This window comes from Pseudophryne corroboree, chromosome 10 (genome assembly GCF_028390025.1).
Source record: "Pseudophryne corroboree isolate aPseCor3 chromosome 10, aPseCor3.hap2, whole genome shotgun sequence".
In the NCBI taxonomy this organism is placed as follows: domain Eukaryota; kingdom Metazoa; phylum Chordata; class Amphibia; order Anura; family Myobatrachidae; genus Pseudophryne; species Pseudophryne corroboree.
Window position 1 is genome coordinate 369,953,339 of NC_086453.1, and position 12,044 is coordinate 369,965,382.

Consider the following 12,044-nt stretch of genomic DNA (forward strand, 5'->3'; position numbering starts at 1 on the left):
GTTGCACTGTACATGCATATAAGTCACACTGCGGATGCGTATAAGTTGCACTGTACATGCATATGAGTCGCACTGCGGATGCGTATAAGTTGCACTGTACATGCATATAAGTCGCACTGCGGATGTGTATAAGTTGCACTGTACATGCATATAAGTCGCACTGCGGATGCGTATAAGTTGCACTGTACATGCATATAAGTCACACTGCGGATGCGTATAAGTTGCACTCTACATGCATATAAGTCACACTGCGGATGTGTATAAGTTGCACTCTACATGCATATAAGTCACACTGCGGATGTGTATAAGTTGCACTGTACATGCATATAAGTCACACTGCGGATGTGTATAAGTTGCACTCTACATGCATATAAGTCACACTGCGGATGTGTATAAGTTGCACTGTACATGCATATAAGTCGCACTGCGGATGTGTATAAGTTGCACTGTACATGCATATGTCGCACTGTACATGCATATAAGTCGCACTGCGGATGCGTATAAGTTGCACTCTACATGCATATAAGTCGCACTGTACATGCATATAAGTCGCACTGCGGATGCGTATAAGTTGCACTGTACATGCATATAAGTCGCACTGCGGATGCGTATAAGTTGCACTGTACATGCATATAAGTCACACTGCGGATGTGTATAAGTTGCACTCTACATGCATATAAGTCACACTGCGGATGTGTATAAGTTGCACTGTACATGCATATAAGTCGCACTGCGGATGTGTATAAGTTGCACTGTACATGCATATAAGTCGCACTGCGGATGCGTATAAGTTGCACTGTACATGCATATAAGTCACACTGCGGATGTGTATAAGTTGCACTCTACATGCATATAAGTCACACTGCGGATGTGTATAAGTTGCACTGTACATGCATATAAGTCGCACTGCGGATGCGTATAAGTTGCACTGTACATGCATATAAGTCGCACTGCGGATGCGTATAAGTTGCACTGTACATGCATATAAGTCACACTGCGGATGTGTATAAGTTGCACTGTACATGCATATAAGTCACACTGCGGATGCATATAAGTTGCACTGTACATGCATATAAGTCACACTGCGGATGTGTATAAGTTGCACTACATGCATATAAGTCACACTGCGGATGCATATAAGTTGCACTGTACATGCATATAAGTCACACTGCGGATGTGTATTTGTTGCACTGTACATGCATATAAGTCGCACTGCGGATGTGTATAAGTCACACTGCGGATGTGTATAAGTTGCACTGTACATGCATATAAGTCGCATTGCGGATGCGTATAAGTTGCACTGTACATGCATATAAGTCGCACTGCGAATGCGTATAAGTTGCACTGTACATGCATATAAGTCGCACTGCGGATGCGTATAAGTCGCACTGTACATGCATATAAGTCACACTGCGGATGCGTATAAGTTGCACTGTACATGCATATGAGTCGCACTGCGGATGCGTATAAGTTGCACTGTACATGCATATAAGTCGCACTGCGGATGCGTATAAGTTGCACTGTACATGCATATAAGTCGCACTGCGGATGCGTATAAGTTGCACTGTACATGCATATAAGTCACACTGCGGATGCGTATAAGTTGCACTGTACATGCATATAAGTCACACTGCGGATGTGTATAAGTTGCACTGTACATGCATATAAGTCACACTGCGGATGTGTATAAGTTGCACTGTACATGCATATAAGTCGCACTGTTGATACGTTTAAGTCGCACTGTACATAGGCCCTCATTCCGAGTTGTTCGCTCGCTAGCTGCTTTTAGCAGCTTTACACACGCTAAGCCGCCGCCCTCTGGGAGTGAATCTTAGCTTTGCAGAATTGCGAACGAAAGAATCGCAGAATTGCGAAAATAAATTTATTTGCAGTTTCTGAGTAGCTCGAGACTTACTCTGCCACTGCGATCAGTTCAGTCAGTTTCGTTCCTGGTTTGACGTCACAAACACACCCAGCGTTCGTCCAGACACTCCCCCGTTTCTTCAGACACTCCCGCGTTTTTCCCAGAAACGGCAGCGTTTTTTCTCACACACCCATAAAACGGCCAGTTTCCGCCCAGAAACTTCCACTTCCTGTCAATCACACTCCTATCACCAGAACGATGAAATTTCTTCGTTAGGCCGTGAGTAAAATACCAAACTTTTTTGCAAATTTACTTGGCGCAGGCGCACTGCGAACATTGCGCATGCACAGTTTGCGACTAATCGCTCCGTTGCGAAAAAATCTTACGAGCGAACAACTCGGAATGAGGGCACATAGGTATAAGTCGCACTGCACATAGGAATAAGTCGCACTTTGGATATGTATAAGTCGCACTGTGGATATGTATAAGTCACAGTGTGGATACGTATAAGTCGCAGTGCGGATATGTATAAGTCGCACTTTGAATATGTATAAGTCGCAGTGTGGATACGTGTAAGTCGCACTGCACATAGGTATAAATCGCACTGGATATGTATAAGTCGCAGTGTGGATATGTATAAGTCGCAGTGTGGATACGTGTAAGTCGCAGTGTGGATACATATAAGTCGCAGTGTGGATATGTATAAGTCGCAGTGTGGATATGTATAAGTCGCAGTGCGGATATGTATAAGTCGCACTGCACATAGGTATAAGTCGCACTGTGGATACGTATAAGTCGCACTTTGGATATGTATAAGTCGCAGTGTGGATACGTGTAAGTCGCACTGCACATAGGTATAAATCGCACTGGATATGTATAAGTCGCACTGTGGATATGTATAAGTCGCAGTGTGGATACGTGTAAGTCGCAGTGTGGATACATATAAGTCGCAGTGTGGATATGTATAAGTCGCAGTGTGGATATGTATAAGTCGCAGTGCGGATATGTATAAGTCGCACTGCACATAGGTATAAGTCACACTGTGGATACGTATAAGTCGCACTTTGGATATGTATAAGTCGCAGTGTGGATATTTATAAGTCACAGTGTGGATATGTATAAGTCGCAGTGTGGATATGTATAAGTCGCACTGCACATAGGTATAAGTCACACTGTGGATACGTATAAGTCGCACTTTGGATATGTATAAGTCGCAGTGTGGATATGTATAAGTTCGCAACGAGCGAACAACTCGGAATGACGACCATAGGTATAAGTCACACTGCACATAGGTATAAGTCGCACTGTGGCTATGTATAAGTCGCACTGTGGATATGTTTAAGTCACCCTGCACATAGGGGGTAATTCAGACCTGATCGCCGTCAGACACCCGCCCTGCAAATGCTTGGACATGCCTGCATTTTCCCAAACACTACCTGAAAACGGTCAGTTGCCACCCACAAATGCCCACTTCCTGTCAATCTCCTTGCGATCGCCCATCGCAGTGTGGATATGTATAAGTTGCAGTGTGGATACGTATAAGTCGCACTGCACATAGGTATAAGTTGCAGTGTGGATGCGTATAATTCGCAGTGTGGATACGTATAAGTCGCAGTGTGGATACGTATAAGTCGCAGTGTGGATATGTATAAGTCGCAGTGTGTATATGTATAAGTTGCAGTGTGAATACGTATAAGTCGCACTGCACATAGGTATAAGTCGCAGTGTGGGTATGTATAAGTCGCATTGCACATAGGTATAAGTCGCAGTGTGGATATGTATAAGTCGCATTGCACATATGTATAAGTCGCAGTATGGATGCGTATAAGTTGCAGTGTGGATGCATATAAGTCGCACTGTGGATACGTATAAGTCGCAGTGTGGATATGTAGAAGTCGCAGTGTGGATACGTATAAGTCGCAGTGTGGATAAGTACAAGTCGCAGTGTGGATACGTATAAGTTGCACTGCACATAGGTACATAGGTATAAGTTGCAGTGTGGATGCGTATAAGTCGCACTGTGGATACATATAAGTCGCAGTGTGGATACGTATAAGTCGCAGTGTGGATATGTATAAGTCGCAGTGTGGATATGTATAAGTTGCAGTGTGGATACGTATAAGTCGCACTGCACATAGGTATAAATTGCAGTGTGGATACGTATAAGTCGCAGTGTGGATATGTATAAGTTGCAGTGTGAATACGTATAAGTCACACTGCACATAGGTTTAAATCGCACTGCACATAGGTATAAGTCGCAGTGTGGATACGTATTAGTCGCATTGCACATAGGTATAAGTTGCAGTATGGATGCGTATAAGTTGCAGTGTGTATGCGTATAAGTTGCAGTGTGTATGCGTATAAGTCGCACTGTGGATACGTATAAGTCGCAGTGTGGATATGTATAAGTCGCACTGTGGATACATATAAGTCGCAGTGTGGATATGTATAAGTCGCACTGTGGATACATATAAGTCGCAGTGTGGATATGTATAAGTCGCAGTGTGGATGCGTATAAGTCGCACTGTGGATACGTATAAGTCGCAGTGTGGATATGTATAAGTCGCACTGTGGATACATATAAGTCGCAGTGTGGATATGTATAAGTCGCACTGTGGATACATATAAGTCGCAGTGTGGATATGTATAAGTCGCAGTGTGGATGCGTATAAGTCGCAGTGTGGATATGTACAAGTCGCAGTGTGGATATGTATAAGTTGCAGTGTGGATGCGTATAAGTCGCAGTGTGGATATGTATAAGTCGCACTGTGGATACATATAAGTTGCAGTGTGGATTTGTATAAGTCGCAGTGTGGATGCGTATAACTCGCAGTGTGGATCTGTATAACTCGAAGTGTGGATACATATAAGTCGCAGTGTGGATACGTATAGTATAAGTCGCACTGCACATAGGTATAAGTCGCTGTGTGGATATGTATAAGTCTCAGTGGGGATACGTATTGTTGCTGTGTGGATGCGTATAAGTCGCAGTGTGGATATGTATAAGTCGCACTGTGGATACATATAAGTCGCAGTGTGGATATGTATAAGTCGCACTGTGGATACATATAAGTCGCAGTGTGGATTTGTATAAGTCGCAGTGTGGATGCATATAACTCGCAGTGTGGATCTGTATAACTCGAAGTGTGGATATGTATAAGTCGCAGTGTGGATATGCATAAGTCGCAGTGTGGATGCATATAACTCGCAGTGTGGATCTGTATAACTCGCAGTGTGGATATGTATAAGTCGCAGTGTGGATATGTATAAGTCGCAGTGTGGATATGTATAAGTCGCAGTGTGGATACATATAAGTCGCAGTGTGGATATGTATAAGTCGCAGTGTGGATACATATAAGTCGCAGTGTGGATCTGTATAACTCGAAGTGTGGATACATATAAGTCGCAGTGTGGATATGTATAAGTCGCAGTGTGGATGCATATAACTCGCAGTGTGGATCTGTATAACCCGCAGTGTGGATATGTATAAGTCGCAGTGTGGATACATATAGTATAAGTCGCACTGCACATAGGTATAAGTCGCTGTGTGGATATGTATAAGTCGCAGTGTGGATATGTATAAGTCGCACTGTGGATACGTATAAGTCGCAGTGTGGATACATATAAGTCGCAGTGTGGATATGTATAAGTCGCAGTGTGGATATGTATAAGTCGCAGTGTGGATGCGTATAACTCGCAGTGTGGATCTGTATAACTCGAAGTGTGGATACATATAAGTCGCAGTGTGGATACGTATAGTATAAGTCGCACTGCACATAGGTATAAGTCGCTGTGTGGATATGTATAAGTCTCAGTGTGGATACGTATTGTTGCTGTGTGGATGCGTATAAGTCGCAGTGTGGATATGTATAAGTCGCAGTGTGGATACATATAAGTCGCAGTGTGGATATGTATAAGTCGCACTGTGGATACATATAAGTCGCAGTGTGGATATGTATAAGTCGCACTGTGGATACATATAAGTCGCAGTGTGGATATGTATAAGTCGCACTGTGGATACATATAAGTCGCAGTGTGGATATGTATAAGTCGCACTGTGGATACATATAAGTCGCAGTGTGGATATGTATAAGTCGCAGTGTGGATGCGTATAACTCGCAGTGTGGATCTGTATAACTCGCAGTGTGGATATGTATAAGTCGCAGTGTGGATATGTATAAGTCGCAGTGTGGATATGTATAAGTCGCAGTGTGGATACATATAAGTCGCAGTGTGGATATGTATAAGTCGCAGTGTGGATGCGTATAACTCGCAGTGTGGATCTGTATAACTCGCAGTGTGGATATGTATAAGTCGCAGTGTGGATATGTATAAGTCGCACTGCACATAGGTATAACTCGCAGTGTGGATTTGTATAAGTCGCAGTGTGGATGCGTATAACTCGCAGTGTGGATCTGTATAAGTCGCACTGTGGATACATATAAGTCGCAGTGTGGATATGTATAAGTCTCAGTGGGGATACGTATTGTTGCTGTGTGGATGCGTATAAGTCGCAGTGTGGATGCGTATAAATCGCACTACACATGTGCGCGATGGTCCTGCAATCACGGTCATAGAGAGTATTTATTTTGCAAAGTGATTGACAGGGAATGTTTGTAGGCGGCAACGAAGGAGTAGCTACTCAAAGACTCGGGCGTGTGGTGACCGTTTCGGGGGTGTCACAGGTCATGACTTCCGACGCCCATTCTGCGCAGCCACAGGGTCACAGAGAAGGTCGGTTATCAGCCGGTGTGCCTCCGATGTCTGCGTCTTAGTGCACATACACATACAGACACATACAGTGGGCGCCCCAGTACATATCCCGGCGGCTGTGACACCTGCATACTTACACACAGCGCTGCGTACTGAATCGCACCTGCGGCGGCGCGTGCCCCCACCTCTGATCATACCCAGAGTCCGTTCACAGTTCCTTTACACTGATACGTTTCCTCCCTGATAGTGACCAATGGCCAAGTTCCTAATGTGCTGTGTCCCACGTGTGACTTGACGGCCACTGCGGAGTCGCTGTCGCTGCATGTCCCCCCGTTGTTACACCAGACAAGCCTCGCTGCCCGAGCAAATACAGGGGGCAATTCAGATCTGATGGTAAATGTGGTAAATATAGCACATCTACGATCACTTTCTTAGACACGCGGGGGGACGCCCAGCATAGGGCTAGTCCGCCCCACATGTCAGGGCCTGCCCGCCCCCTCCCTCCCAGCAATCAGGCAGAGGCGATCGCAGCCCTGAGATGCTGTTAGCATCTCACTGGGCTCCTGGGGTGTGCATGAGGACTCCACATAGAGCTTCAGACTGCGATCGCTGCCGCTTTATAGTTTATCACCACTAGATGTCAGTATGGTCACAGTGAATGTTATGCTCTGCACTCTTTTATACTGGTACTGTTGTTATGAGATCTGTAGCTGTACTTGGTGGGGATCATTCCGACCTGATCGCACGCTAGCTATTTTTTGCAGCGCTGCGATCAGGTCAAAACTTGGCAAAACTGCGCATGTGTATGCACTGCAATGCACAGGTGCGTCGTACGGGTACAAAGTGGATCGTTGCTGCGTGATGGGTTTTATGAAGAATCCATTCGCACAGCCGATCGCAAGGAGATTGACAGGAAGAGGGCTTTGTGGGTGGCAACTGACCGTTTTCTGGGAGTGGTAGGAAAAACGCAGGCGTATCCAAGCGTTTGCAGGGCGGGTGTCTGACGTCAATTCCGGTCCCTGACAGGCTGAAGTGATCGCAAGGGCTGAGTAAGTTCAGACCTACTCAAGAACTGCACAAAACATTTTTGCACCGCTCGGCTGCACATGCGATCGCACACTTGCAAAGTGAAAATACACTCCCCCATGGGCGTCGACTATCTGATCGCAGCGCTGGAAAAAATAGCTAGCGAGCGATCAACTCGGAATGACCCCCTTGGTGCAGTGAGAGGCCATTAATACATCGCAGGCCTGCTACTACTGTCTGCAATATAACCCCATGACATACATAATGTCAGGCTGTAAAGAATCTTGTTAATGAAACATTTTTCCTATTAAGAACCTAGCAATCTGGCGGACCATTATGCAATAGGTATCATCTATCCTTGTGTATTATTACCAGTTATTTATATAGCGCACACATATTCCGCAGCGCTTTACAGAGAATATTTGCCCATTGACATCAGTCCCTGCCCCAGTGGAGCTTACACTCTATATTCTCTATCTCATGTACACACACACATTCACGCTAGGGTTAATTTTGTTGGGAGCCAATTGACCTACCAGTATATATTTGGATTGTGGGAGGAAACCGGAGTACCCGGAAGAAACCCACGCAAGCACGGGGAGAATATACAAACTCCACACAGTTAGGGCCATGGTGAGAATTAAACCCATGACCTCAACGCTGTGCGGCAGTAATGCTGACCACTACACTAACTGTGCTGTGCCGTATCAATCATAGGTGTGCGCAGCACGTTTTATTAGGGGGTGCACTGTTGGAGGGGTGTGTCTAGCACCGCCTTTTGGGCGTGTCTAGCACCATCTATTGACGGTCAACGTAATATAAAATATCCACCCTTGTACCAATCCTAATAATGCAGATGCACTGTCAGATGTTGTGGTGTGCACCAAACAAACACCCCTGATGGCACTCACTGCAATTACACTACTCCTCCTCAGCCTGGTCTGGCTCCCCCTCTCTTTCCCCTGCAAGCTGCAGTCACTCACTGACACTGAGTCACAGACTAGTTACTGCTGCTGCTGGAAAAACGCGTTACGTGTCAATGCTGCTGCCGACCGCCTGACAGTATTGAATTTGTCTTCCTAAGAGGAACGCTGGCTGCATGCTGCTCCTCATCAGTGGCTGACGTTGGCATAGAATAGGAGAGAGGTGGGCGTGTGACGGGTGGGCGTGCGAGCAGCATGATGTTATCACGTCACATCACGCTGTTTTTGTACATTGAGGTGGAGGCGGGAGTATGAAAGCCGGTGGCAGTGGCATCCTTGATTAACCCAGGCGTCCAGTCAGTAATGCAGTCCTGACAGGGTGCATTAATCAGCCTGCTCGGCGATCGCTGCATCAGGCATGTGAGATCGGATTGCCGGACATTAGGGGGTGTCTGTGCGCACCAGGCACCCCCCCTGTGCACACCTATGGTATCAATGCCTATTTCCCTATAGATTGTAAGCTTGCGAGCAGGGCCATCCAACCTCTGCCGGTCTGTTTTTCCCCAGTTTTGTTCTATTACTGTTGTTCTAATTGTAAAGCGCAACGGAATATGCTGCGCTATATAAGAAACTGCTAATAATAATAATAATAATAATAATAATAATAATATTTTTGTTTCTTTAAGCTGCTATTGCTGATATATGGTTTGGCAGTTTCCACAGTGCGATTTGACTACCGTGGCAACCACAGTCACATAATGTAGTGAACAGAGCAAATCTGGAAATTCTGATCAAGCACAGAAGGACAGTAAAGGAAAAATATAATTTTAAAATGACTCCCCGTCGCTCCCTGACACCATACCTCACCCACTGAAATACCCCTCACCCAACACAACTTTGACACCATACCTCCCCCACTGAAATACTTCTCACCCATCACCATTCCCTCACACCATACCTCACCCACTGAAATACCCATCACCCAACACCACTCTCTGACACCATACCTCACCCACTGAAATACTCCTCACCCACCACTCCCTGACACCATATGTCACCCACTGAAATACCCCTCACCCAATAGCACTCCCTGACACCATACCTCACCCACTTAAATACCCCTCACCCAGCACAACTTTGACACCATACCTCACCCACTGAAATACTCCTCACCCACCACTCCCTGACACCATACGTCACCCACTGAAATACCCCTCACCCAACAGCAGTCCCTGACACCATACCTCACCCACTGAAATACCGCTCACCCAACACCACTCCCTGACACAATACCTCACCCACTGAAATAACCCTCACCCAACACCACTCCCTGACACAATACCTCACCCACTGAAATAACCCTCACCTAACACCACTCTCTGACACCATATCACACCCACTGAAATACCCATCACCCAACACCACTCTCTGACCCCATACCTCACCCACTGAAATGCTCCTCACCCACCACCACTCTATGATACCATACCTTACCCACTAAAATACTCCTCACCCACCATCATTCCCTGGCATTATACCTCACGCACTGAAATACCCCTCACTCAACACCACTCTCTGACACCATACCTCACCCACTGAGATACTCCTCACCCACCACCATTCCCAGCATCATACCTCACCCACTGAAATTCTCATCACCTACCACCACTCCCTGACACCATATCTCACTCACTAAAATAACCCTCACCTGCCACCCCTCCCTGACACCATACCTCACCCACTGAAATACTCCTCACCCACCAGCATTCCCTGGCATCATACTTCACCCACTGAAATATTCCTCACCTACCACCACTCCTGACACCATACCTCACCCACTAAAATAACCCTCACTCACCACCACTCTCTGACATGATACCACCCCCACTGAAATACTCCTCAACCACCACCACTCTCTGACACCATACCTCACCCCCTGAAATACCCCTCACCCAACACCACTCTCTGACACCATACCTCACCCCCTGAAATACCCCTCACCCAACACCACTCTCTGACACCATACCTCACCCCCTGAAATACCCCTCACCCAACACCACTCTCTGACACCATACCTCACCCACTGAAATGCTCCTCACCCACCACCACTCTCTGATACCATAACTTACCCACTGAAAAACTCCTCACCCACCACCCTTCCCTGGCATCATACCTTACCCACTGAAATACCCCTCACTCAACACCACTCCCTGACACCATACCTCACCCACTGAAATACTCCTCACCCACCACCATTCCCTGGCATCATACTTCACCCACTGAAATACTCCTCACCTACCACCACTCCCTGACACCATACCTCACCCACTAAAATAACCCTCACCCACCACCACTCTCTGACATGATACCTCACCCACTGAAATACTCCTCAACCACCACCACTCTCTGACACCATACCTCACCCACTGAAATACCCCTCACCCAACACCACTCTCTGACACCATACCTCACCCCCTGAAATACCCCTCACTTAACACCACTCTCTGACACCATACCTCACCCCCTGAAATACTTCTCAACCACCACCACTCTCTGACACCATACCTCACTCCCTGAAATACCCCTCACCCAACATCACTTTCTGACACCATACCTCATCCCCTGAAACACCCCTCACCCAACACCGCTCTCTGACGATACCTCTCCCCCTGAAATACTCCTCACCCAACACCACTCTCTAACACCATACCACACACCCTGAAATACCCCTCACCCAACACCACTCCGTGACCCCATACCTCACCCCCTGAAATACCCCTCACCCAACACCACTCCCTGACCCCATACCTCACCCCCTGAAATACCCCTCACCCAACACCACTCCCTGACCCCATACCTCAACCACTGAAATGCTCCTCACCCACCACCACACCCTGGCATCATACCTCACCCCCTGAAATACTCCTCACCCAACACCACTCTCTTGACAGCATACCTCACCCCCTGAAATACCCCTCACCCAACACCACTCCCTGACACCATACCTCACCCCCTGAAATACCTCTCACCCAACACCACTCCCTGACCCCATGCCTCAACCACTGAAATGCTCCTCACCCACCACCACTCCCTGGCATCATACCTCACCCACTGAAATACCCTTTCTAAAATCAGATGGAAAAAAAATCAACACCAAAAGCAAATTGTATAAAAATTTTATTTCTTAAATTGTCCTACGTCTCAGTGGTACCTAATGGTATTCATTCTCCTCCCACCGGCTGTAATTCTCTGAGGCTTTCTTCAGCTCTAAGCTGTTGCTGTATCACCCCATAGGCCTGGGAGATGGAAGTAGGTGGCTCTAAAAAGGCTATTCCTAAAAAAACAAAAATAATAATAGTGGACCAAGACGCTGTTAAAGTACATTTTCAATCCCACATTTCAATGTCTGACATGACGGTTTACGTTTCTACCAGTTTTGCGCACTGGGGGTCATTCAGATGTGGTCGGAGTTGCTGCGTCCATAGCAAAGTACAGATTATTGGTACTGTGAACATGTG